The 26,723-nt window shown below is 45.5% G+C and overlaps 1 protein-coding gene across 1 annotated transcript in view; it reads left to right on the top strand.

Annotated features, from left to right (window-relative positions):
- Positions 1-26,723, top strand: part of LOC146855885 (uncharacterized) — a 295,136-nt gene that overhangs the window by 202,416 nt on the left and 65,997 nt on the right. Inside the window, exon 6 of the mRNA XM_085653829.1 lies at positions 616-816. The gene's annotated coding sequence lies outside the window, so the exon portion shown is untranslated. The remainder of the gene's footprint in view (positions 1-615; positions 817-26,723) is intronic.

Genomic DNA, 26,723 nt, shown 5'->3' with positions numbered 1-26,723 from the left:
AAAATTAAAAAAATCCTTGAAAGTTGGACATACAGCTCTGTCATGTTGATGGAGCCATCCATAAAACTTTCAATACCTTTCTAGGAACCACACCGACAGTGGTTCCTGTAAATGTTGGATATGTCTGCTGCCCCGAGGGGCATATCTAAATGTGGCGCGTGGAGTACCCTCAGCATGGTGATTGTAAAGTACTCCGCCATGGCAAGGGATAATACTCCACATGCCAATATAGAAATCTGTCCCTAAAATCCGACCTGAGAATAGGCCTTTCATTCGACACATTACATTTTCACAGAAATATGGAAATATGGAAAATATTTTACGAATATGACACCCTCCTTTGGAAATACGGGGTTTAAACCATGATTTTTGAACAGCAAAAGCAGCAAAACCTGTTACATATGTACATATACATATCCTTTTTGATTCCACTTCCATGTTTTTCAAATATCTTGTGAAAAGATAAGTGAAGATCAATAATATTCCAATAGCATTGTATTTAAATACTCATTAAAACATAGCATATGTTTTTGAAAATGGCAATAATAATGGTCGCAGGTGATTGTTTATTTCTTTACCTCAAAGAAGTTTACACTCCTGTGCTTCTATTTCTAGGTTAAAGGGAGAAAAAGATGGATCGCGTTTTTGAAAGCGTTGCTACGCTGATGTCCAATCTTCTGAACTATAGTGGAAAATTCCCTGCTTGACCTGGTGGAAATGATTGAAGAATATGGCACTGGAAATCAATAAGAAGGGGATTATCCCTCTGAAATCTTCGGACGGCCAGTCAGGGCACATATTGTTTTAATCTTCATGGTATGTTGAAATGTATTTGACGTTCTTAGTGCCTCGAGAAAATTTAATTGGATTTAGCCTGCCAAACCAGGATAAAATCGGTTATCGTCGAGGCACACATTAATTCTGTCATAGCAAAAATCAATGTGAATATTTCCCTCTGGGAACATAGACCAAAATGTGTATATATAAATACTTAATAGTTATATATATTTTTAATTTCACAACTAGGCCCTCTAGACAAATTGTTCTGCTAGTATGAATTAATTCAGATTGGTTTCTTTTTTTTAAACATTTTTTTTATCCATTGACACAAAATACAAACAAAAGTAGATGTTATCATGTTTATTTTTTTTAACCATGTATGAAAGCCACAAAGCCAAGGTCTCTTTCTTGGAAGCCACTTTATGAGCTCACGTACAGAACAGATTTTAATGAATAACGCAACATCATTCTCAACGTGCATAGAAAACTAATCTATAATTTAATTCCATATTCACTTTATTGTAACTCCGCTGCAGTTTAGACAGCTTTAGTGCGTACAATATGTTAATATAATTAATGTATAGATATTCCGCAGTGGCTACAGCTGAAAAGGCAATAGGAAATTACTATTAGTAACTAATCTGATGTAAGTCCATTTCACGTGTCACCAATAATTATAGGTAATTATCGTAGGCTTGACTCTGTAACATTAGGACAAGCAATGTAATAATGAGAAATGTAATAATGTAAGCGCCTATCTTAAAACGAACTCTTCTTGAAAGTGAGGTAATATCCGAGTCCTACACGCTGAAGTCACTCAAGTGTTTTGTTTTGTTTATCCAGTGGCTAATAATCGTACCAGGACTATAGAGAGGGGTGAATGGTACTAACCCATGAAATCAACAATCTTTTGTAACTGGCAATTTACAAGATTTCATTTTTGGGTCACTGACCAATATTACTGTTCATTGTGTTACAGAAGCATGGAATCAAAATTCACTCAATTCCTTAACACAACAATTTGATTTGTCAGTTTGTGTTAGCATGTTGACAATTTTCCTTAATCACCATTGTTAAACATGTTTCTTTTGTGTTTGTCAGAGCTCCTTCGGTATTGTAGTTCTCCTATTAGAACCCTGTACATGACCATCAAGTAAGTGACCCATCCACTCCTGTGTAACTTGTCCCTACGAGATTACACAATCTTCCTAGTTCATCCTAATTGAGTGGGTGTCCTTTGAAAAGCAGAGCTTCCTTTAACACTTGCAGCCCTTCTGATGGAAAAGGACATTCGGTCAGATGTGGTGCATTTTATTGTATTAAGAGGTGCGAGTGTGGAAGATACACAGCAATGCTATTAAATTACTTACTGTCAGCTAGAAAGTTGGATTGCAACAAAACTGATGAAGTCAGTTTCCCCATATAAGGGAATGCCATTGATTACCAACGTAGTCCAGCCAGACTAACCTTGCCATTTGTTTAGCGCATACCAACAGCAAATTGGTCCCTATGTTTTACCGTTGCTCAGTGGAATATTCCTCCAATTTAAATTCCAACTCAGAATAAAATTATTTATTGCAATAGATAGAATTACATTTAATCATGAGCATATACAACAAAATATCAAATATAAAGCGCCTATAATAAGTGATCACCTCCATTAAAATGAAGTAATTTCTGATTTTCATTATTAATCAGTCCATGGTAACTTGGTGATAGGCACATATGAGGTAGGGTATATGCCCTAGGGTGACTCCAAAAAGCTTAGTGCAATGATGGGATTAGTGCAATGCATACTGGAGATGTCCTTAGGGCATTGAAATTGTGAAGGAACGTCTGTGGCGCAACAGCAGGCCGATGACAATGGGTATGGTTGAGGAGTTTAATGTGCCTTAGAGTGCTACCGAAAGCTTAGTGCAATAACAGGATTAGTGCAATATCTACTTAAAACTCGCTTTTTGGGATAGAAATTTTTGAGGAAACTCTGCATTTGCTATATCTGAGTGCAGTATCTGGATAACATCCGCTCCAGGCTGATTAGGAGCACAGAGTTTACCTTGGAGGCTATAATGAGTTTAGAGCAGTATTTCCCTACAGTCTAGTTTTATCCAATCTCAATGGTCCATTATGGGCTTGGCATGTGCTAGGCTAATTAGGATACTATAGGAAGTTTCGTGCAATAAAGAGACACATGCAGTACCTATGGAAAGCTGCCTCTTGGTTTGGTAAATGCAATACTCCCCAATGACTTAGTTCGCTATTTACTGAGGGCCCGTTTCGGGCCTGCATCTGGAGGGATGACATTGATAGCAATAAATGGGACTAGTTCAATACTTAACGAAGGCCCATTTCCGACCTGTATCTGGAGCGATCACATTGAGTGCAATAATCGGTCTAGTGCAATCATCACTGATGGCTTAAGTATGACATTACTGGGGTTCATTTCTAGCTCATGCAGGGTAATCCCTAAAGGTAGTCCCGTCCGATATTTAATCCTAAAGAGAACAAGCAATAAGTGGGAAAAGTTTTTAAGAGTTCAAATAGTTTATAAATGAAATTTGGAAATAAGGTTTATTTCCTGATTTGTTTGTATTACACTTTTTATCTGTGAGGGCTGGGGGTGTGGGGGATGGGTGCATGTATATATTTTTACTGTAATAATGTGAATTAGTCGTCAATAAATTCTATCTTCTATTAATCAGGCCACGATCAAATAACTCTTCAAAGTCACAGCCCCACACACCAAGTGAAATCATCACCGTGGCCTCCAAATAAGAAATTATTACAAATGCAAACCACTCTAACAGGATAACGAAATTACTAACTTTTCCAATCTCACTCACTATATATATATTATGTTTGTAGTGTCTAGACCCATCAACACACAATGCATGTGCATTTGTTATTGGTTAATCTCTCAGAAGAAGAATCTTAGATGCCTGTGCAGTGATTCAAGCTTGGGCTTTGCAAGTTACACACGTCTCAACTTAACTCCCTCACCAGTGAAATCCCAAGAAAGACATTTTTTCAATAAATAGGTGTTAGAAGGTGACCTCAGAGGGGCCTGGAGTGGGCCCTGACTGCCCTGAGACCCACCCTCGAGGTATCGTAACCGGGCACTTGGCGGGAGACTCCTCAGGGGAGGAACCTCGTATCTAGGATCGCACACTCGGCACCACACGACAGAGAGACACCACACGAGGAGTTCTTACGAGCAAATCTTTATCAGATTGGAGTGGTAGGATCTTTATGATCAGCACGGCAAATATATACAAGCAGAGCGTGGGCTCTCAGAGTCTCGGAGGGGAGTAGGAGGTAGCGGGACAGTCTTTGGGGATATGGATCAAATGCAGGAGCGTACCCGTCGCACAGCTCACAATCCTCGAGCTGGGGTATACGCTTGTCGTCGTTGGGTCCGGCGGGACCAAGGGAGTCTGTGGGAGCCGCGAGTCGCTCAGCAGGGCTCAAGCACAAGTTCGGAGGTCTTACGATCTTCAGGGAGCCGCGAGTCACTCAGCAGGGCTCAGGTGTTCCAAGGCGAATCTGCCGGACAGTCACAGAGCACCCCTTGTTATAGGGCGACTCCTGTTTGATGTCCGGAGTCTGTGCAGGCAGGGGTCGTGTCACCTGGGGGTCGCTTGTTGGGGTTTCCTGCCATTGTCTTTTGATCCTTTCAGGGCTGGGTCGGGAGGAGTCCCAGACACCCAGCAGGCGTGGAGCCAGCCCTCGGGGAGGCCGGCAGGTCGATCGAAACCCACCGTCCCAGGGAAGCGCAGAGGTGTGATAGAAACTGCTCCTCCCTCTCTCATCCCAAGGGGAGCGTGATGTCCTCCAGCCGGAGTGGCGCCTCTAGGCCAGGGTCGCACTGGGGCCGGGCGGCCATCTTGTTGCATGAAGTGGGCACGCGGGCCCGGTGTGGCCGAAGGGCAGAAGGCCACGGACGGGGAAGTCCGGGTTGGGTGCGTGTGAGTTCTGGTGGGAAGGATCGGCTAGGCCGTGGGTTTGGTGGCTGTGTGAGGTGCAGGGGTCAGGTCTAGCTATGTTACGAGGGCCGGGTCTAACATGCGTCCCCCCCCAGCTGAAAGCCGGAGAGAACTACCCATCTTCTTGGGGGTTCTCTTCGCTGAGGCGGAAGAACCGGGAGAGGCCATCGGCGTTGGCGTGGTCAGTCCCAGGGCGATGTTCCACGGTGAAATCCATCCCCTGGAGGGAGATTGACCACCGCAGTAGCTTGGGGTTTTCTCCTCGCATCTGCATGAGCCATCGCAAGGGGAGATGGTCGGTTTGGACCTTGAAATGGGTGCCGAACAGGTAAAGGCGTAATTTCTTGAGGGCCCAGACTACGGCGAATGCCTCTCGCTCGATGGTGCTCCATCTCTGTTCCCTGGGCAATAGCCTTCGGCTGAGGAAGGCTACGGGCTGGTCTAGGCCTTGGTCATTCACCTGGGAGAGGACTGCCCCGATGCCATGCTCGGAGGCATCAGTTTGTACCACAAACTCTTTGGAGTAGTCGTGGGCCTGGAGGACGGGGGCAGTACACATGGCCGCTATCAGGGCCTCGAACGCCTCCTGGCAGGCAGGGGACCATTGCACCTGCTTGGGCTGCTTTTTGGACGTGAGTCCCGTGAGGGGACCAACCAGGCTGCCGTAATTCCGGATGAATCTCCGGTAGTAGCCCGTGAGGCCCAGAAAGGCTCGGACCTCCGTTTGGGTAGTGGGGGGTTCCCAGGCTAGGATGGCGTCGATTTTGGGCTGTAGAGGGGCGATCTGCCCGCTTCCGACCTGGTGCCCCAGGTAGGTTACCGAACCTTGCCCAATCTGGCACTTGCTGGCTTTCACGGTGAGGCCTGCCTGGCGCAGGGCGGTCAGCATCCTCCGAAGGTGCTTGAGGTGCTCACTCCACTCAGAGCTAAAAACTGCGATATCGTCGAGATATGCGGCACTGAATTTTTCCAGCCCGGCCAGAACTCTATTTACCAGTCGCTGGAAGGTGGCCGGGGCATTTTTCATCCCGAAGGGCATCACGCGAAAGCGATAGTGCCCATCCGGGGTGGAGAAGGCGGACCGCTCCTTGGCTCCTTCTGTGAGCGCAATTTGCTAGTAGCCGCAGGTGAGATCGAAGGTGCTGAGGAACCGAGCAGCCCCGAGCCGGTCAATGAGCTCGTCGGCTCGGGGAATGGGGTGGGCATCAGCTCGGGTGACTTCATTGAGTCCCCGGTAGTCCACGCAGAAGCGGAGTTCTGGTGCGACCCCGGGGGCAGCTGCTTTTGGGGACCAGGACCACGGGGCTGGCCCAGGGGCTGTCTGAGGGTTCGATCACGCCTAGGGTCAACATTTTCGAGACTTCGGCTTGGATACAGGACCGGACCCGATCAGGGACTCGGTAGGCTCGGTGTCTCACTGGTGGGCTGTCCCCGGTATCCACATCATGGACACACCAGTCGGTGACCTTGGGGACCAGGGAGAAAAGATCCGGAAACTGCCCTAGGAGCTGGTGGCAATCCTCACGCTGCTGGGGAGTGAGAGACGGGGAGAGGTTCACTCCCTCTACAGAGCCGTCCTTCTCTTTGGTGCACAGGAGATCGGGGAGAGGATCTGACTCCACCTCGGACCCATCATCAGTGGCCAGTAGGAGGCTCAGCTCCGTTCGCACAAAGTGGGGCTTGAGGCGGTTCACGTGGAGGACCCGGAGGGGGTCCCGGGGGGACTGGACGTCCACCAAGTCCGTGACCTGGCTCTTCCGCTCAACCACTTTGAAGGGCCCGGTCCATTTATCCTGGAGGGCGCAAGGTTTCACGGGGGCCATGACCCATACCTGCTGGCCCGGCTGAAACTCAACCAGAGTGGCGTTCTGGTCGTACCAGCGCTTCATCTCCTCCTGACTCGCCTCCAGGTTGGCCTCGGCCATCTCTCGGAACCTTCTAGTCTGATTTCGGAGGGTCAGGACGTAACTGAACACATCTCGGGGGGGGGGGGGGCCTCGAGGCGCCGCCTCCCAGCCTTCCTTGACCAGGCTGAGGGGCCCCCTGACGGGGTGCCCGTAGAGTAACTCAAAGGGGCTGAACCCCAAGGATTTCTGGGGAACTTCGCGGTATGCGAATAGGAGGCAGGGGAGCAGGATGTCCCACTTACGCCGGAGGGGCTCTTCCAGGCCCGCGATCATCCCCTTCAGAGTCCGGTTAAACCGCTCTACCAGGCCGTTTCCTTGGGGGTGGTACGGGGTGGTGAACTTATAGGACACCCCGCATTGTTGCCATAAGGACTTCATGTATCGGGAGATAAAGTTGGTACTGCGATCGCTCACGACCTCGCGGGGGAAACCCATGCGGGAGAAGATTCCCATCAACGCCCGGCCCACCATGGGGGCCGTGACGGTGCGCAGGGGGATGGCCTCAGGGTAACGGGTGGCATGGTCCACCAGGACGAGGATGAACCGGTGCCCTTGGGAAGTTGGGGGGTCCAGGGGCCCTACAATGTCGATCCCGACCCGCTCAAAAGGGGTACTGATGACCGGGAAGGGTTGGAGGGGAGCCTTGCTCTTCCCTCCGCTCTTCCCACTGGCCTGGCACGTGGGACAGGACTTGCAGTGGGCTCCTACATCTGCTTTCATTCTGGGCCAGTAGAAGTGGGTCACGAGGCGACTGTACGTTTTGTCCTGGCCCAAGTGGCCTGCGAGGGGGACATCGTGGGCCAAGCCCAGGAGGAGGTTTCGGAAGCGTAGGGGTACCAACAGCACCCGGCCGGACCCTAGCTCCACCGACTTCTGTTCGCTGTACAGGAGGTCATTCTCCCAATACACCCGGTGCGTCCCCGTCTGGTCGCCTGCGGCCTGGGCCTCTGCCTGTTGCCGGGGCCCGTCCAGGGAGGGACAGGTAGCCTGCTCTCGGCAGAACTCTTCTCGGGAGGGGCCCCCTTCGTGGCGCCACTGGGCTAATTCGGGCAGATCGCCGAACTCGGTGACTGGGGTGGAGTCGGAAGGCGGGGGTTAGTCACTGGCGATCGACTCTTCTGGTGGGGTAATGGGGGGACCCTCGGCTGGGACCATCCTATCTTCAGGGGTCGGGGCGTCGTCGACTTCCCTCAGGGGGGTCAGTCGAGCCGCCATGGATCGAGTGGTGGCGCACACCCACTCAGGGAGGCCCATCATGCCTAGATGGGTCTTGCGCTCAACTTGTCCCCAGGGGGAACTTTCCAGGTCGTTCCCCAGGTGACAGTCGACGGGCTGGGAGGTTCTCTCTGCAACCTTCAGTTTACCGACCACCCCTCCCCACTTAAAGGGCACCAGGTCTACCTTACATAGGCTTTCTGTGTTGTCGGCTGAAATGACAGGGCAAAAGACGTTGGGGAGGACCTGGTCTTCGTGTACTAAATGGCTAAGGACACCGGTGATGCTGGCCCCGGTGTCCCGGAGGGATTCTACTTGGTGGCCATTGATCGTTACGAGCTGCCCATATTTCTTTGTGTTAGAGGGCAGGAGGCTCCCAGGGACCATCTCTCTATCTTCTAAGGATACTAGGGCCATAGCGGCGGGTTCCCACTCCTCGGCCTCCTCAACCTCCTCCCCCAGGGCTACATTGGCTATCTGTCTAGCAGGGGGTGCTGCCTGGGTGGTGCGTGGGGCCATGGGGCATTCAGGGTCGTTGGCGTAATGCCCGGGCTTCTGGCAACGGAAACAATTGATGGTTACCCGGTGCCCCCGTCTAAGGGGGGGGCCGGATACAGCTGGTGGGGGTGCCGGGAAAGGTGGAGGTTGGGACTTTGGGGGACTAGCCTGGGACTCTCTCTGCCCTCCCTGGTTTCCCCCCCCCTCTCTGGTGGGGTGGTCCCTGACTGGCTCGGGGGTACTCTCCTACAGGGCCCCGGGAGACCCGGGTGTTGGTCCAGCGATCCGCCTCGACAGCCAGCTTTCTTGGGTCCGTGAGCTTGCTGTCGAGCAGATGCTGGCGGAGTTCCACAAAGCAGTTGGCCGCCAGGTGTTCCCACAGCATAAGGTCTGTTAGTTCTTCCAGGGTGGTTACCTTGCTGCCCTTGATCCATCCATCGAAGGCGCGGCTGAAGAAATTCACATATTCCACCCAGGTGGTACCCGGGATCTTCCTGCAGTCCTGGAACCGCTCGCGGTACATCTCCGGGGTGAGGCCGTACCTTGTGAGTAGGGCCGCTTTCATGTGTTCATAGGATGTTTGCATGGAAGTGGGTAGGTCGAGCAGGGTGTCTCTCCCTTCGCTCAGGAACCGTCCCCATAACCCAGCCCCCCAATCCTTCTGTGGGACCCGATGGGAGGTCATGGCGACCTCGTAGGCCCGGAACCACTGCTGAATGTCATCATTTTTGTAATATTCTTTGACCACATCCTTGGGGATGTGGACCTTCTGTTCCGTCGGGGCGGCCGCCTCCCGGTTCCCCGGGGGCCGCGTTTCTTCGCTTCTTGCTTTCAGTTCTATTTCCTTCAGGCTGCGTTCATGTTCCAGTTGAAGTCTCTTTCCCTCGTGTTCTCGTTGGAGTTTCTTCTCTTCTAGTTCTCCTTGTACTCGCAACTGTTCTACTGCTAGCTTTTTCTCGGCTAATTTCAGCTCGCCCTCAATTTTGAGTTTGGCTAATTCGAGCTCGTGATGGCGACTTTTTTTCTCTGTCTGCGAGTTCCTCCGGGGATAGGCCCCCGTCTGGTACGAAGCCTCGCACCTGGTTGCTGCTGCGTTCTCCTTGGGAGGGTCCAGCTTCGTCGTGGGGCTCCCCTGCTCCTTCTGGCCGGGAGGCTCCAGAATCCACCCAAGCTTTCAGTGCCTTTTGCATATCTTCTTTGGTGTTGAGACCAGTGGTAGCGATTCTGAGTTCCTTACAGAATTGTTTTAGTTCTTTGTGAGTGTACTCTTCCAGCTGTTCCACCTGGAACACGGTACTGGCGTCGTCTTCTATGAGAACCACGGCGTTTCCTTCTGCCATCTTTGTCGGTAGTGCGTCAGCCGTTCACGGTACGATCTCTAGATTATGGGCCCGAATCCAGTCGCTTGCCACCAATGTTAGAAGGCGACTTCAGAGGGGCCCGGAGGGGGCCCTGACTGCCCTGAGACCCACCCTCGAGGTATCGTAGCCGGGCACTTGGCGGGAGACTCCTCAGGGGAGGAACCTCGTATCTAGGATCGCACACTCGGCACCACACGACAGAGAGACACCACACGAGGAGTTCTTACGAGCAAATCTTTATCAGATTGGAGTGGTAGGATCTTTATGATCAGCACGGCAAATGTATACAAGCAGAGCGTGGGCTCTCAGAGTCTCGGAGGGGAGTAGGAGGTAGCGGGACAGTCTTTGGGGATATGGATCAAATGCAGGAGCGTACCCGTCGCACAGCTCACAATCCTCGAGCTGGGGGATACGCTTGTCGTCGTTTGGTCCGGCGGGACCAAGGGAGTCTGTGGGAGCCGCGAGTCGCTCAGCAGGGCTCAAGCACAAGTTCGGAGGTCTTACGATCTTCAGGGAGCCGCGAGTCACTCAGCAGGGCTCAGGTGTTCCAAGGCGAATCTGCCGGACAGTCCCAGAGCACCCCTTGTTATAGGGCGACACCTGTTTGATGTCCGGAGTCTGTGCAGGCAGGGGTCGTGTCACCTGGGGGTCGCTTGTTGGGGTTTCCTGCCATTGTCTTTTGATCCTTTCAGGGCTGGGTCGGGAGGAGTCCCAGACACCCAGCAGGCATGGAGCCAGCCCTCGGGGAGGCCGGCAGGTCGATCGAAACCCACCGTCCCAGGGAAGCGCAGAGGTGTGATAGAAACTGCTCCTCCCTCTCTCATCCCAAGGGGAGCGTGATGTCCTCCAGCCGGAGTGGCGCCTCTAGGCCAGGGTCGCACTGGGGCCGGGCGGCCATCTTGTTGCATGAAGTGGGCACGCGGGCCCGGTGTGGCCGAAGGGCAGAAGGCCACGGACGGGGAAGTCCGGGTTGGGTGCGTGCGAGTTCTGGTGGGAAGGATCGGCTAGGCCGTGGGTTTGGGGGCTGTGTGAGGTGCAGGGGTCAGGTCTAGCTATGTTACGAGGGCCGGGTCTAACAATAGGTCCGTATTATATCATGGAAACTAGTGGAGTGATGTGTTGGTGGGGCAGATAATTGCTGATCGTATTTAAGAAAAGTATATGATGTGAGTAGTGTCATGAAGAAAAAGGTTTGGTTCAGCAATTTCCATTGCTTTCATGATTAAATTGCTAGGGCCTTTGAACTTAAGGCTGCGATTTCAAAAAGCTACCACAATCTCAAAGACCCATGGAGAAGGTTTGTTGTTATATAGCTTTCACCAAAACCAGACCTCTTTTAAAATAGAATGCTAGAGTAAAAGTGTGCATTGAAAGTTGTAGATGATATGGCCACCAAACTGGAGAGAGATTTGATGATTGCCACCACCAACGGGCAACATGTTACAAGATCATTGACTGTACAAAGACAATACCAGAAGCAATATTATTACAAGAATGCCTCTGTTAGTATTTGCAGCTGTCATACAAAATTATGTGAGATGGAAAAGGTTCTGAGCAAAAGCATGATGTGGGTAATGGAGTAGCCACTCATACTAGATATGACATTATGCTTTTGGTTCTTGGACAGTGCTAGATGGAAATTTATTGGATAATGTTTCAAGTGGGATTTAGCATAACCTGTGTATTGTGGGGAAATGAATAACTAAACTTTGGGCTGAGTTTTGAATCGTAGCGTGCTTGACCCTTTATCATAAGAGTGCAGTGTACATTGCATCTCTTGATTAGGGTGTTCAGTCTAGTGACTTTAACAAAGCTGTAATGTGATCACTGCAGACCTGCCCTAGGACTGCAGCTGCATATTCTGAAATATTTGATTTTAATAGGGGTTCCCACCAATTATGGAATTATTTTTTACCTATGAAATTATATCTATGGCAACTAGTCAACTGAACAGTTAGTTGGCTGGGTAGAGCAAAACCAAATTATTTATCTAGCAAATCACACTATTCCCTCTTATCATTGAGACAACAATAGTTAATTTAACCTTTATGTAAATAATGTCATAGTTGTATATGGCATTCATCTGTGGCCCTTAGAATTAATTCTTAATTCAAAGCTGGTTATTCACTGCTGTTGTTTCTGATTTTCATAAAGCACAACTCAACCAGGGAGATGTCTGTACACTCTAAGACATAGTAACAAAGTGGTTAGATGAACCCCAACATAAAACTAACAAAAGCCAAAGAATGTCAGTATGTGATGGGAGATAATGAGAATATATCAAAGCAGCCTAATCTTTTTGGAGAGGGGAATGTGAGCAGTGAGTAAATGGAGCACACAAGCAAAACGCTGTGAGGACAATTATGTAAGGGGATGATCGGGGTCAAGCAGAGAGGAAGAGTCACAAAAAATGGGGTTGAATGGTTCTAACGCAGAGATTCTTCTAAACATACCCTGCATTTGCCTTTCCCTAAACATGGAAACCACTTTCACTAAATTAATTGGCATATTTGACTATTAAGTCTGTCATAAGTGTGCACTAACTTTGCAGGAAGTTTAAAAGTCAAATATAACACGTAACCAACCATATTTTTTTTGCTTGCCCACATATTGAGGAAAAATAGCCATTTATTAATATAGACAAGACTTTCTTGTTGGCATGGTAAAGTGAACCCATTTTATATTTAAATACTAAGTGGTCTAAGTCGGTTGTCAGGGTGCCCTTGTAAAGAGTTGCACTTCCAAATTTTCTGATTTATAACTAAGTTGAACACGCTTTCCGACTCTAAAGAATGACATGGACAGATGAGCCTTCTCAAAAGTAGGTTCTGGCAGTTTACATGAGTATCAACTGATGCATTGTTTCACAGTCAATTTTAATGCAAGTTTGGCTTAGAAGATTCCGGAAACCACAGTTCTGAAAACAATATATCTACTTGATTACACTAAAAACAAAATTATCACAAATATTTACTTTATATGTTACTAGAATGATTTTTTGAAAGGCTGTTATATCCTGCCCTTTTCATATCTAGGTTAAACCTGCAATTGGCCTCTGTTGTCTGGTTAATATTCCAACCAGTCACCAGTAATTCTTATACTCTTAACTCTTATACAGAAAAGGTATAAATGATGTACCGACTTGAAGCAGTAGCCATCCTCAAGTCATTCAGTATCTTTTTTTGCTCCTCTCTACCGAAACCCTATACCACTCATGTGAGACCCTGCCCCCAATAAAGATGCAAGTCGTTCAGTATCTTTTTTTGCTCCTCTCTACCGAAACCCTATACCACTCATGTGAGACCCCTGCCCCCAATAAAGATGTGACAAGCTATTTTTACTTCTATTTTAGGAACCTTTGTCAGAGGAGTAACTTGACTATTCCCAGCAGGGGAATAGCCCCAGTAGAGCCCTTCGAAGGGCACACACACAATGGGATCCTTGCTCAATGTTGGAAACGTTACATGAGCCACTATAAAGGGTTGATTTACTCAGGAAGTGGTGAACTGTGGGTGGATCTAGGGAATAGAGATAATGGTCACCATAATATTTGAAGGAGGGTAAGCATGGCCTCTTATAGAGGTTCTCAACATGTCATGAGAACTGAATACAGTGATCAGAAATGGGGCTGGTGATTGTGCAGGAGTTCTGATGATTTCTTCAAGGATTTATACAAATCTTTAGCGGGTCAATCCTATAAAACACTAATCGCCCCTGAACTTGGATTGCTGCTGGAATCTGGAAAGAAAACTAGAAGAATACTGCTTTTGGAGGACTCCTGTCTACCTTGGACAGGGATGAAGCTGCTTTACTCTAAACTCCTGGCTCTAAAGTTATCTATGAGTACTAGAACAGCTGTTCCCTTGCAGTGGTGGCTCCTCGGCAATGGCGCAGGAGCGTCGCCTGACTCCCTGGCTCAGTCAGCAAATGAAAAATCAAATGATTTTCTTGCATCGTTTTATTTTGACATTGCCAGCTCTGAGCCAGCCGAGGCATGGGAAGGAGGGGAGGGGGCCTACGTGCACTCCACTCCCTAAGTGCTCATGTGTGTTGGCCAGCCTTCTCAGGGTGACCAAAACACACATGGGCACTTAGGTTTCTCCAACCCTCCTGCATTGAGTAGCCGGGCTGTAGAAACTTTACAGACTCCCTGGCCTGATTAGAGCATCATGTCTAGCCCGCTCAGGCCAATCCCCACGCTGCTCTGCAGCACGAGGATTGAATGGTAGTCTGTCCCAGGGGCTGCTAGGACCAGGCAGGAAAAGGAGAGGGGTGTGACGTGATGCAACCCTGGAGGCTGCCAAAAAAAGTATTTCTAACCTCCCTCCTCTTGCATGACCCTTCCTGCGTTCCCTCCACCAACCCCACCACCCTTTTTTTATGGCAGCTGCCTCTGTTCTCTTGCGGAGCCCTACAAGAAGAAAGTAAGTAGTTCTAGGGCATATCCAGGAGTGCCTTCTAATGTCAGCTAATATTTCCTAAGTGTCACGAAATGAGAGACCCAAAGGAATAAAGTTGTTCTTCAGAAAACCTGCAAAAGACCCTGCTCTTTTGAATGTGACCTTGACTGGGATTAGCGAAAGACCATTTTTCATACTTCCGCATGTAGCCTGATATCCTTAAAATTAGGATTTTTGTTGTATAAGAAAAGAAGGTTTTCCATTTTCACCTCGTGGACTGGGATAAGAAACCAAGCATACCAAAAATGACAAGAAACTGACAACTTTCTACAAGTTATGCCCAGCAGGGGTGGTCCTTTTAATCCAGAAACTGGGAGCCGTTAAATAATGAAAAACCACAATGGTTCCAGAAAGGAGTTCAACAAGGACAACAAATTAAACAAAACACACAAAACAGGTACCCACGAGGTATTTTTCAGAGTAGTAGAAATTTGTAGTGAGGAGGTCCACGCAGGTGGGTTGTAATTAAAGATGTTTTATTCAGGTAGATAAGTTGTGAAGGAGAGCCCCACTAGGAGCAGCCTGTCTGCTGCTCAGCCCATGGCCAACAGTCACTTCACCTCTGCGTCCCAACATTCCGAGGCACATCATGACTCCAACATTCTATTGGGAACAGAGCACAGGCACTGGCTGAGCAAGAGGTGTAAAATACATATCATTACAAATGCAGAATACTACAAAACTATTATAAAATTTTTTTACAAATACAATACAGTACAAAAACAACAGTTTGTTCTCATCATGTTGCACTAGACAAATATACAAAAACAATCCACAGTGTAAACTAAAATGGTCCCAATGGCAAAAAGTTGCCAATTCAAATCTAATTTGCCTTAATTACAGCTAGATCAAAACGCAAATCAGTGCTTTATCCCAATTTGCCAGTGGTGCGTCAGTGGCATTTTGACCCTTGTGATTTATTGGGTCATTATCATGACAGGAAGACACTTTTAGAGCAACAATAGTACACACCATCTGAAAACAAGAAATATATACATTTTCATGAGTGGGCACCATCCTGAGTTTTTGTCTCAATAAACAGTGATGAGACAAAGGCCAAGTACTCACATAAAGGATCACTGGACTGATCACAAATAGCGCCTCACGTTTCCGAAGGCTCAAACAATTCACCTATGTCAAATTAAAGAACCGTCACTATTGTGTGTCCCTAATATCACATTACATAGGTCCAAGATCCAAGGAAAAATTTCAAACTACCACCAATACCGTGATCAAATCACCTGTGTTGTGAAAAAAGAGAATTGCTTTATGAAACAAAACTACCATTCATCAAAGGAAAATATATGGGATACCACCTACATCTAAGTCTCCAGCCTTCTTGCTGAAGAAACAAGACGGTAAGAGCCCAAAGCTCATATCTTCACTTGCGTAACAAGAATGGGTGCACCTGATTAAAAAGAAAGTCACTACTGGATAATTAACTAGTAGAAGTCTCACCAATTGCTGTTCAAAATTCAGCACTCGTCCAAATTCTATTGTTACCATGAAAAATGCTTTGTGCATATGATATCCTGCTCAATATGCCCTAACATTGTAGTAACTGTATTACAATTATGTATTATGGCAGTTGCGAATTGTGACTTAAAATCCAACTTTACCATTAAAGAGTGTTTTAAATTACAATTCATCAGACACCAAACATGACTTTCGTACCCGCTCCTAATCAAAAGTTACCACTTATTAAATGTAATAGCGGAACTCATTGGTATCCTATGAGAAAGGTAGGCCTTGCAGTAGTAACAGGACATGTAAAACTTAAAAGTACATGTCCAACTTTTTAACTAAAGATTCTAATGATCAGTGTATATATTTATGGCGTGTTGGTCCCTAACAGTTATTTTCGCCACTCTTGAAAAGATAATTTAATTGCAAACAATTCTCATTCGACAACCGTATAGTTCAGTTCAGCTGGCAACAATTGTAGGGAAAATAAAACTAATGTGTGCATGTGTCCTGTTGTGCTGTCATATTGCGACAGAATACCTCCTGATGCTGCCTTAGAGGCGTCTGCCTCTATTAATTAAGGCTGAGTGGGGTCTGGATGTCTGCATACTGGTGCCGTGGTAAGTTTTTCTTTAAGTAAATTGAATGCATCAGTGGCTTCCTGGGACCACACAAAAGTCTTGTAATTGGGGTTACAGTATCAGACAAATGGGTGATGAATCACCTATAAAAGTTTGAAAAACCCATGAGACTTTGAATCTACTTAACTGAGGTTGGTGATGGCCAGTCCAATATTGTCTGAACATTATTCTTATCCATTAATTTGCCTTCCGGGAATGTACAGTTTGACAAAAAGAGCATGTTCTTGGAGACTTTGTAGGACCTCGTTCACATAACCTATATGTTCTGTCATGTTTTGTGAATATATGAGGATGTTGTCAATGTGTACCATCACGCAAATATCTAGTTAATCTTGCCGAACCTCATTTATAAGGTACTGGAATGCTGCTGGGGCTTTCACGTAACTCAAGTGGCATGACTGCATATTCAAATAATCCAAACAAAGGGGCTCATTACGATTGCGGTGAATACGCCACCGGCAGCCAGATGGCGGCGGATTCACCGCCAAATTGCGGCCATTCTCCACCAATCAAATTATGATGGCAGGCGGTTTGCTGGCGGATGGGAATTCCGTCTGCTACGGGTCCCCCACAGGTGATCATTCAGATTGCCTGGCGGATCCGCACAGCATACCTAGAATGGTGGCAGTGCCTAACAGGCACCGTTTGCCATATTAGGATGCTTCATCTCCGCAAGCCTTGCATGGCGGTTCACCTGCCATTCAAAGGCTGGCGGAGATTGACTTCGGGGGATCATTGTGGGCCCCCCTTCAGCAGGGGCACTTCCCTACTGCACTTGCCATTTCCCTGCACTATGTGGCCTAGATTTTTGTCCATCAAAGACATCTAAAAAATCCTGATATTTTACAGGAAGTTGCGGCATCATTTCTTGCTTTAGTGCCGCACATGTCAAAGGAGATATAACTTCCTGTGGCTCTTTATAACAATGGGTCTGACATTTTGTGGGAGCCTAGGATGAAAAGACGGCAGGGCCCAATCAATGAAGAGATTCGGAAGTTGATCTCAGGGAGCCTCTAATATTGAGCCACAGGTGAGTGTATCATTGAGATCAAAGGTCATGGTCTCAGTATGCCCATTTTCACATACTAAGGTTATAGGGGCTGTTTCTTAAGTGATCATCCCAGAAGAGAACTTGGACCCATCCACAGCTCTAACCGGTTCATGTTTGTGGTACTTAATGCATGGTTTATCTAAAGGTCTAATTTCCAGTAGCCTCAGAATCTAAAAGTATAGGTAATGCCTTTCTCTGTTGAGGTGAAAGTATTAGTATAACTAAGAATGTAAAATGTTGTGGAACTTTATCTGAAGTGTTTGCCAAGTAATTGGGGGGGGATCTATTATAGAACCACAAACGGTTAGACATTGCAGCTACATTCTTTTACATTCCTTTTGGTTTAACAGAACACTTGTGAGCAAAGTGTTCTCCCTTGTTTCAATACAAACATAGGTTTAACTTCTTTCTTCTATCTGGTCTTCGGCAGCCATAGGACCACGCAAGCTCCCAATCTTATTAGGTTCTGCATTATCCTGATTCTTGGACTGTCTCATTATGCTCAGTTCGTCCTATTAACAGTTTAGGCTCCCCCTGAGGACGTTCTTCCTTGAATTCAGTTAACCCAGGATCTGACTGGATAAGTAAATCAATTTAGTTGGAGCAATTCCACTGGGGGATCCACAGTGTGGGACTAGGAATCTTTTAGGTCATCACTTAATCCTCTATAAAAGTGGGAAGTCCTCTTCTCTACGGGCCACTGGGTTTATGCAACCAGTCTACAAAAGGTTGTAATATAAGTAAAATATCCCTATTACTCTAATGTAGCCCAATTAGCCCCTGGTCCCCTAGAAAGGATATGATAAAGTCAATTGTAGCTGAGTCTGAAGGAAAGGTTCCTAGTTTTACAAGTAATTGCAACTGGCACTGACTCCAGAATGCATCAACTTTATAATTATCTCCAAAGAACGTTTGTGGCAGAGCCAGAGGCACTGGGGCTGGAGTTGTTACAGTGACATGAACCAGATTAACAATTCCATTGGGGGAATTAGCGGGGGTGGTTTCCAACCTCACTAAAATGCGCAGGTTGCTGAACAGGATGTGTACCTTTGGGAATCGCCCCTACCCCTAACTCAGATAACGAGGGTGAATAGGAGGGGCGATATCGGACCAACCTATTCTTAGCGACAGATTCTCCTGTTGCAAGGATTGAATTTCACCTTGTACATAAGACAATGCCCTTGCTAACTCTAATGCATTAGGAGAGCCTTCTGACAGGGCCTGAGCTAAGCCTTAAATATGTAATTGATCAGCCATATCGTTTGACCGGTGAAAAGTGAGAGGCTTTGCCTTGTGTCATGCACTCACTTGGTTCCGACTGCAGAGATGATGTTCGACCCCCAAATCCCATCTTTGCCCAGCGGATGAAACAAGCAACAGCAAACTTATTTCAACCACTGCCCCCAAGGGAAAGGGAGGTTGGGATAAAACAAGAAAAAGATAAACTTGCGTTACTGGATCTGCTCTGCTGCCCTGCGACACTGCACAGGAGGAGCTATACTCCCTGAACCCTTTAGTGTTTTTGCAGGTGTGGTGCACTGGAAACAACAAGAAGAGTTGTTTACTAATAGTTCTCAGCAAAGTGCATTTAAACCATAATATACTATAGCAATAGCACTTACAGGCTTCATCACAAATTATCCTTGAAACAGATACAATTCAAAAAAGTAATCTGGAGTTTCTGGCACTCCTATAAATGTCTTGACCAACAATGTTCAGTTCAAAACTTGAATGTATAGAATGTGCTCTCAAAGTCTTTCAAAGTTTGTGATGCCAAAAACTGGCAATCACGTGGAGACATTTAGTTCTGAAGCAAATAAAGTTCGGAGCGCCCGTGAGTCCAGACTAGGGCTTTTACCAATGTAAAAACAAATATGCCTGACTCGCAAGGCTGGGTTTCACCTCCAAAGAATTTAGTCTTGGCTTAATCTCAAAAGGTATCTATAGATTAGGGTGCACTAACCAGACAGGAAACTACTTAGCCTTGTCTTTAATTATTCTGATAAAATCTGGAGGAAGACTGGAAACCGTGGTGCAAGAAGCCCAGGAAGAGGTGGAATCATGATACTAGAAGCGAGGACACTGGAAACGTCGACGGAGCTCTAGACGTGAAGATATTGGAACCGTCAAGGGAGTCTGGATCACAGGATCAACAAAAAGGCTTGGAAGACTAAAGCGCTAGAGTGTTCCGGGCAACTCAGAAGGTGAGAGCAGGGAAGATGCATGCGCAGGACTAGAATGAGGCAAAGCACCGACTCAGTATCAGTAGAGGTGTATATATACCCGATGGAGGAGACTGTTCCTGAAAGGCATGTGGCTCACATGGAAGGCCGGAAAGTACCAAAGGCAAGCTGGGAGAGAGCACGTGTTAAATTAACGGATGTGACCTTTGCTCATGACAGGCGCAAGAGATGTTTGGAATCAACCAGTCATGGCAGGTGGAACTAAAAGGTATTAGCCATTGGAGTCAAAAGGTGACAACAGTTGGCACCAATGAACAAGGCAGGTGTAACAAATGAGCATAAATAGTTGCAGTCCTAGGTAATGGCGGATTGGATGGAACTTATTAACCAGGAAACCTATGATTTACTTACAAGAGTGCAATCAGAGAGATCAACTATACAGAAAGTTCAACAGGGTGGAGAACACTTAGAGGAGGACCATGGTTTGCAGAAGGCCTTGAGGTGCCACAGAGGAAAAGCAACATGAGCCCTGTGCGCAAAACCCACATTACAGAAGACACAAGAGGGGAATGTGACAACTAACATGCGATTTTGGTCTATCTAGATTCCTATTGGACAGGTTTCTTTTTTAACGCATTACTTCTGATAAACCTTATAAAAAGATGGGACCACATATTTTTTATTTTAAGGCTGAGGAGGTGAATTGAGTTGACCAGAATCACAGGATGTTGAGCCGAAGCCTGGATTTAAATCTGGTTCCCTAGTGCCAAAGATATCCGCTGTAGCTGCTGAGCCACATCTTTTCCTAGTATCTTGAATGTATTCTATTTTACTCCAGTTTTTCGAATATGACTCTGTGATCCCATTTGATATTTTATCACGTTTTTGCATCTAATCTTGCTGAGTGGACGAATCTGAGGTAATAATCATGTTTTAATTCTTATACAGCAGAGCAAGTTTTTTGATATCTTAGGTAGCTGAGTGATGTAGAAACAAAAGCGTTTAAAGTAGGATGGTGGTGGGAAAGACTTAGTACAAAAACACAGATCTAGAGCTATAATGTGTTTATTATGAAATGTAAATGTGCCATGTATATATTAGTGATAAATTGTATAACAACTTCCTTTAATACACATTATGAGATGTGAATTGGATGATAAGCTGGAGACAACTGGATGTTATTCAAAGGGACTAATAAGCAGTAAAATGTGGGAATTCCTTTGTGCCTGTCAAAGTCATAATATGAACAGAGTGATCGTCACATCAGGATCTCCAAAGTGCCAACACAAACAAACATCAATAGTTTTATCTATTCTCCTTCATAAAAAAAAGCTTTTTAGAAAGTGGCAGATGTCTGGACCGTATTATTCCTTTTTGTCTGGGGAAAAATGAAGGTGTACGCTCCAAGAATTTCTCTGATAAACAAACATAAAGGTTTGTTGTACATGTATACATTTTAAAAAGCTTTGGTAAAAGGCACTTAAGTTTGCAGATGTACCTGTCCCATCTTCCTTTTGAGCTGGCATAAGAAAGCATTCACCTAACCCATGGAAGACTTTAGAAAGCACTCTACTGTAAAGATCTTTATTTCCATGCTTCCTTCTCCACTTGATGAGGCAGACACCCAGAAATGGTTCAGTCCAGGCCTCCTTTGGACAACTAGAACTGTCACTTGATTAGGAGTAATACATAAGCAGACACAGAAGTGTAAACCTTAGGCCAATCAATCAACTCCTTTGAATTTTCATAGATCTGTTGTAAAAAACAGTGACACACAAACGTGCTAATTAACGACCAATGAATCTTCCAAAATACAAATTGATTTACTTTGTAATGTATAATTTAATCCTTTTAAAACATGCTCAGGTCAATGCGATCATAATAAATTAAGATCCTTTGCTTAGCAAGTATTTGTCTATCCTGTTTCGATTTGTAAAAATCTGTCATAAAGTACACTTCATGCCATGGCCATTAGTACACGGTCAATGTACATAAACACAGATGTGTACATAAACCAGATGGTTGCTGTTGGAATTTGGGTGACTGGTCGGGAGGGGGATGAAACCCTACTCTAGCAGCAACGACAATCTCTGTCAGGGTGAAACACAAGGAAACTCCAAATGAGCCTGTGCCTAACCCTCCAGTAGCTTGGCACAAAAGCAGTCAGGCTTTACTTAAAGGCAATGTTTAAAGTATTTATGCAGCATTTCAACAGTAATAAAGTGAGAACACAACAAAATACCACACCAATTTAGAAAAACACTAAGATTCAGTAAAATAGTTGAGACCAGAAAGACAAAAACCCAATCAAAAAAACTGGATATATGCAATTTCAAAGATTTCAGGTAAGTAAAGTGCCTAAACGCACAAAGCGCCACTTGCAGGTATTTGGTCGTGCGAGAATAGGTGAATGTCACCAGTTCAGGCCTACCATGATGGAGTGCAGGCTGGATACAGGGACCAAGTTAGTCCCGTTGAATGATTTCTGTTTGTTGTGGAAGAGGCCGCAAGGAGCAGGGAGAGCGTCGCAGAGAGTCATTTGTGTAGCGTGAAGAGCAGGCCTGATGCCACGGACGTCGTTGCTGTAGTGCGCAGATCCTGTAGGTTGTCATGTACTGTCGTTGCTGTACCTTTGCGTTGGTAGTCACCATGAGCTGTAGTGCGAAGGGCAGATCTCGCGTTACTGGGCGTTTTTGGCTGTCACTGTGATGCAAAGACTCGGTTTCCCTGGAACTTTGTGGTGCCGGGCAGCGTAGACAGCATGACAGTCTATGCAAACATCCAAAAACTTCAGTATTTCTTCTTTTCTTCAGGGAGGAGCTCAACTGAAGCCTCATAAATGGTCCAGGACTGTGGGGCCCCTGTTGGGGGTCAGGAATGCACTCCAGCAGAGGCCTGCAGAGCTCAGGCAGCAGGTCTGCTGGGCAGCCTCTGGAGCGTATGTCCCTGTAGCTCAAAACAGTTCAGTCCGCAGAAGCGTAGCAGGGCAGCAGAATGGCAGTCCTTCTGGCAGCAAAGCAGCACACCAGTCCTTCTTCTGTAGCATCCAAAGGTCCAGCAGTGTATTGAAGATTTGGGTCTTGGGGTCCAGCATTTAGATCTGGTGCCCACTTTGAAGTAGGAGAAGTTTCTTGAGAATTCCTTTTGAAGTCTTTGAAGTTTCCTGCCGCCCTTGCCCTGGCTCCAAGCTGGTTCCGTGAACAATACGGTGGTGACAAGTCCTTTTTGTGAAGGGAGGGCACAGCCTATTCATTTGCAACTGGAGCTGTGCCTAGCTCCACCCTGCCAGTTGATGGCCCATCCAGGCACATCCAATTGCTCTATTGTGTGGCTGTCTGGGAAGAATAAACAAAGTCTAACTGCCAACTACACCAGGTCATGTGATCCAGGAACAGGCTGTAGCAACCAAATTGAGCAGGAAATGTTAACTTTCTAGAAGAGGCTTTTTCAAAATTATAAATAAAATCCGAATTTCTCAGATACCAAACATGACATTCCTATTTGCTCCCAATTGAACGTCATCACTCAAATGTAATAAGGCAACTCCAATGTTAGCTGATGGTGAAAGGTAGACCTCACGATAGTGAGAAACAAATTGAATAGTTTTCTTCTCTACCAGGACATGTAAAACTTAAAAGTACCTGTCCAACTTTTTAAATACAGTGTACCCTATCCTCTGGACTGTGTAGGGCATACCCTAGGGATGACTTGGGTGTATTAAAAAGGGAGGTTTGGGTCTGGCAAGAGTTGTCCTTGCTAGGTCAAAATGACAGTTTAAAACTGCACACAGAGGCTGCAATGGCAGCCTGAGACATGTTTAAAGGGTTACTTGAGTGGGTGGCACAATGAGTGCTGCGGACCCACAAGTAGCATTTAGTTTACATGCCTCCAATGAATCAATGTTAATTTTGAAGATAGGGGAGATCACAACCTGATAATACTGCATCCTGTATTTACCCTCTCGAATGCAAGATATGCTCCAGGTGATGGTTATAAAAATGTCCACATTCAGTCCATTCATCAGTTTAAAAAGGCCGTCAAATACAGATGTATTTTCCAATCCTTTATTCTTCAATTTTTTCTTTACCAGCAATCACAAAAGATGTTAGCCCAGCCAACACGTTCATTCCTAACATGGGACTTCAGCAAACATGTACAAAAATATTTACAGTAAAACTCTTATTTAAAAAACAATGATGGATAATTTATATAAGATATTTTGTGGTTAAGGAGGTGATAGTTTTGAATACATTTTACAATTCAGCTCCTTGGATCTATAGATCACTCGCGATTTGTAGAAGATGGTGGTTGTTTGGGGATTAGGTTTGTGTTTTAAATTTATTTTCATAGTTACTTTTTTTGTTTTGTTGTAAAAAATGTTTATGTATATGTTTTTACTGCCCTGATGAAGTCCCTTGATGGTGAATATACGATGCAGTGTTATTGAGTATGACATTTCCATAGTGACTGATTTCATATTGAATGGACTTTGCCCCAGAACTGCCAGTTGTTTGGAGTTACTTGCCAAACAAAATGTCACTCTGCCTGTGCTGTTGTCCTTTCAGAGATATCACCTTGGCATATGATAGGCCTCTATTTAGTCATTACCGACTTTCAATTACAAGCCGAACATTTGAATTTTGGGCATTAATGGCTGTTATCCCAGTTGAAAATATTTTCATAGGGAACCATGTCATGAGAAGGAACTTGTGGTGAGCGAAACGTAACTGGATCTTTCCTGGATTTACCAGCCTTCAGAGGTTGGAACGTGGCTGACCCCACCATTCCCTAGCACGCTGACACGGGAGAGGCTTAGATTAACTGACCTCTTCTTTGCACCACCATTCATCTTCATTGCCATGCTGCAACTTTCAAAAGCAGTTTTATCTAAAAGGATCCAACCTTTTTAGCTGTCTGCTATTCACCGGGATTGGACACAGTTTTCAATTTGAGAGGTGCAGGTCAGCGCCAAATGTTTGGACATTATTAGTTTAAGTAAAGCTTTCTTCAGTAGCCTTTCTTTGATGAAAAGTGTAAGTGCATCCTCAAAGAAAAATGCATATACTGGCTGCAAAATAAAGTCCTATTACCCAGAACATATCAAAGCAGCTTGAAACATCATTCAGCATTTAACAACGTTATTTATTTGCGGGCTTGTCCCACAAAAACATTGCAACAGGACAAATTGGGACATATAATCTGGGAAAAGAGGTAAGTAATTTCGCCTTTTGCCAGATACAAAGTATGATATTAGTGTGCAACACCACACTCGTAGATGCTTTCTTGCACAGGCATTTTTTGGTTTATTCTGTTCTGTATCTTTTAAGAAAACTAAAAAAAAGAAAAATTTAGTAATATTGGCTGTTGAGTTTGTGAGCCATTTCACAAACTAAAATGTTAACCTCAGCTTGGAATCCTATTGGCTGATCAGAGCCAGTCATTTTAGGGTTTAGGTAATTTACTGGTTTGGCAAACAACCCTTGTGGTTCACAGACCACAGACGGACGCATGGCACACCCAATAGAGGTAGAAATGTATTTTTGATATGAAGTGTTAACTTTTAGATACCAATTTCTATTCCGATATCATCAGACTGTGAACTTCTCTACAGATATTTAGAAAATCCTTTTACACTAGGGATGCCAATGAAAACACTCTTGAAAGTCTAGTATAAGGAGAAAAATGTATAAGCATAAGGTGCAGAGCTCAGGGTGCACAATCCAGCAGTTCTCAGAACCTGTAGAGTGAGCTCAAAGAAGGAATGTCCTATGCGCATGGTCAAAGGACATGCTTAGAGAATTTGGATGAAGGTGTAGTGCCTAAAGGCTCCTAAGAATGACGTGAAAGCCTGGCTTCATTTTTATTAAACAGTCCCACTATGAAAGTTCTCAAGTTCCAGGGACTGCATGTTTCAAGGCTGTGCTTCTAGCGGTTCACACTCCTTCCTTGTTTATTGGATTGTAACCTCACTTGTTTCATGATGATTGACCTACTGGATATTGGGCTCCAGTTGCCTATGTAGGATGGGCATAGTTCCTTTAAGTACTTATGACCCACACCCTTTGCTCCTTTGAAGTTGGTACACAGGAATTCGAATGTGAATCGCTGTGTCACTGGTAGGCATTGAGGTTCTTTGAGGGTCGAATGATGTGCACCGATTTCTTTGTCTGGTGGCTTGATTGTAAAGACTCTAATTTAGTTATTGCTTTGCTTGGGGATCCCCTCTAGATATTACAGTAAGTTTTTAGCACACCAAAGACCCAGAAGTTCTGCACAATCGCACAAAATTGAAGTTGTCTTTTCACCACCATGGTGATGTGCAGTTTAAAGGGGAGCTTATTGTTAAACCATACTTCTGGATCCTTTATGGCATGTGTTTTCATTGTACAGTTATACTTCGTCTTTCAGCCAGATACATGGAAAGCAGCTTTTTGTAGATCTCCTACTCTAGGAACTTCAGTCTTAGAACCATCCATGTACAAGAAGCTTTCAATCATCCAATGGCTCACTTGTTCGGCACAAGCTGATCCCCTAGTTCTGGTTATCTACCATGTCCATCGGCTGTCTAGTTGAATGCCACCTGCGTAGACTTGGAACTGAATATGATTTTGGGTTAACATATGGGCCAGAGATCTCATGTAGTTGGTAAAGATCAAAGGTGATGGATGGATCCCTAAGGCACTCTGTTGGTGAAGATTATCCAATTTTGAGATTTTTGTTTTAGTTTGAAAGAAATTATTTGAACAATATGAGGGCCTTGCCCATGATGCTGGCCCAATTCTTTAGTTCCAACTGTATCTTATGATCCATGTTGTCATCTGTTACTGCCTTGTGTAGGAGGATCAACATTTGCAATTGATCCTGATCCAGGGAAATCCTCTATTCTCTAATATTGTTATTCATTCCGCCATATTAAACCATTTTGACTGCCATGGATAATTTACTTTTGAAGAGCAAATTCGAGATTGGTCTGAGGATTTGCTAAAAATGTCTTCAATAAAGTAATAATAATTGTATCCTTTAAGGTGTTTGAAACTATGGGCTCAAAGTGAAAAGATCATCTTCAATTTTAGGAACTCCGGAGCGATCAATAGAGATATTTGAAGCATTCGCTTGCCTGCAGATTTTTTGGGGTTGCACAACACTGAATGTAGTGAAGGAGGATTTGATCGAGACTTGT

The sequence above is a fragment of the Triturus cristatus genome, chromosome 4_1 (assembly GCF_964204655.1).
Source record: "Triturus cristatus chromosome 4_1, aTriCri1.1, whole genome shotgun sequence".
Taxonomy (NCBI): domain Eukaryota; kingdom Metazoa; phylum Chordata; class Amphibia; order Caudata; family Salamandridae; genus Triturus; species Triturus cristatus.
This window is presented reverse-complemented; position numbering and strand designations above follow the sequence as displayed.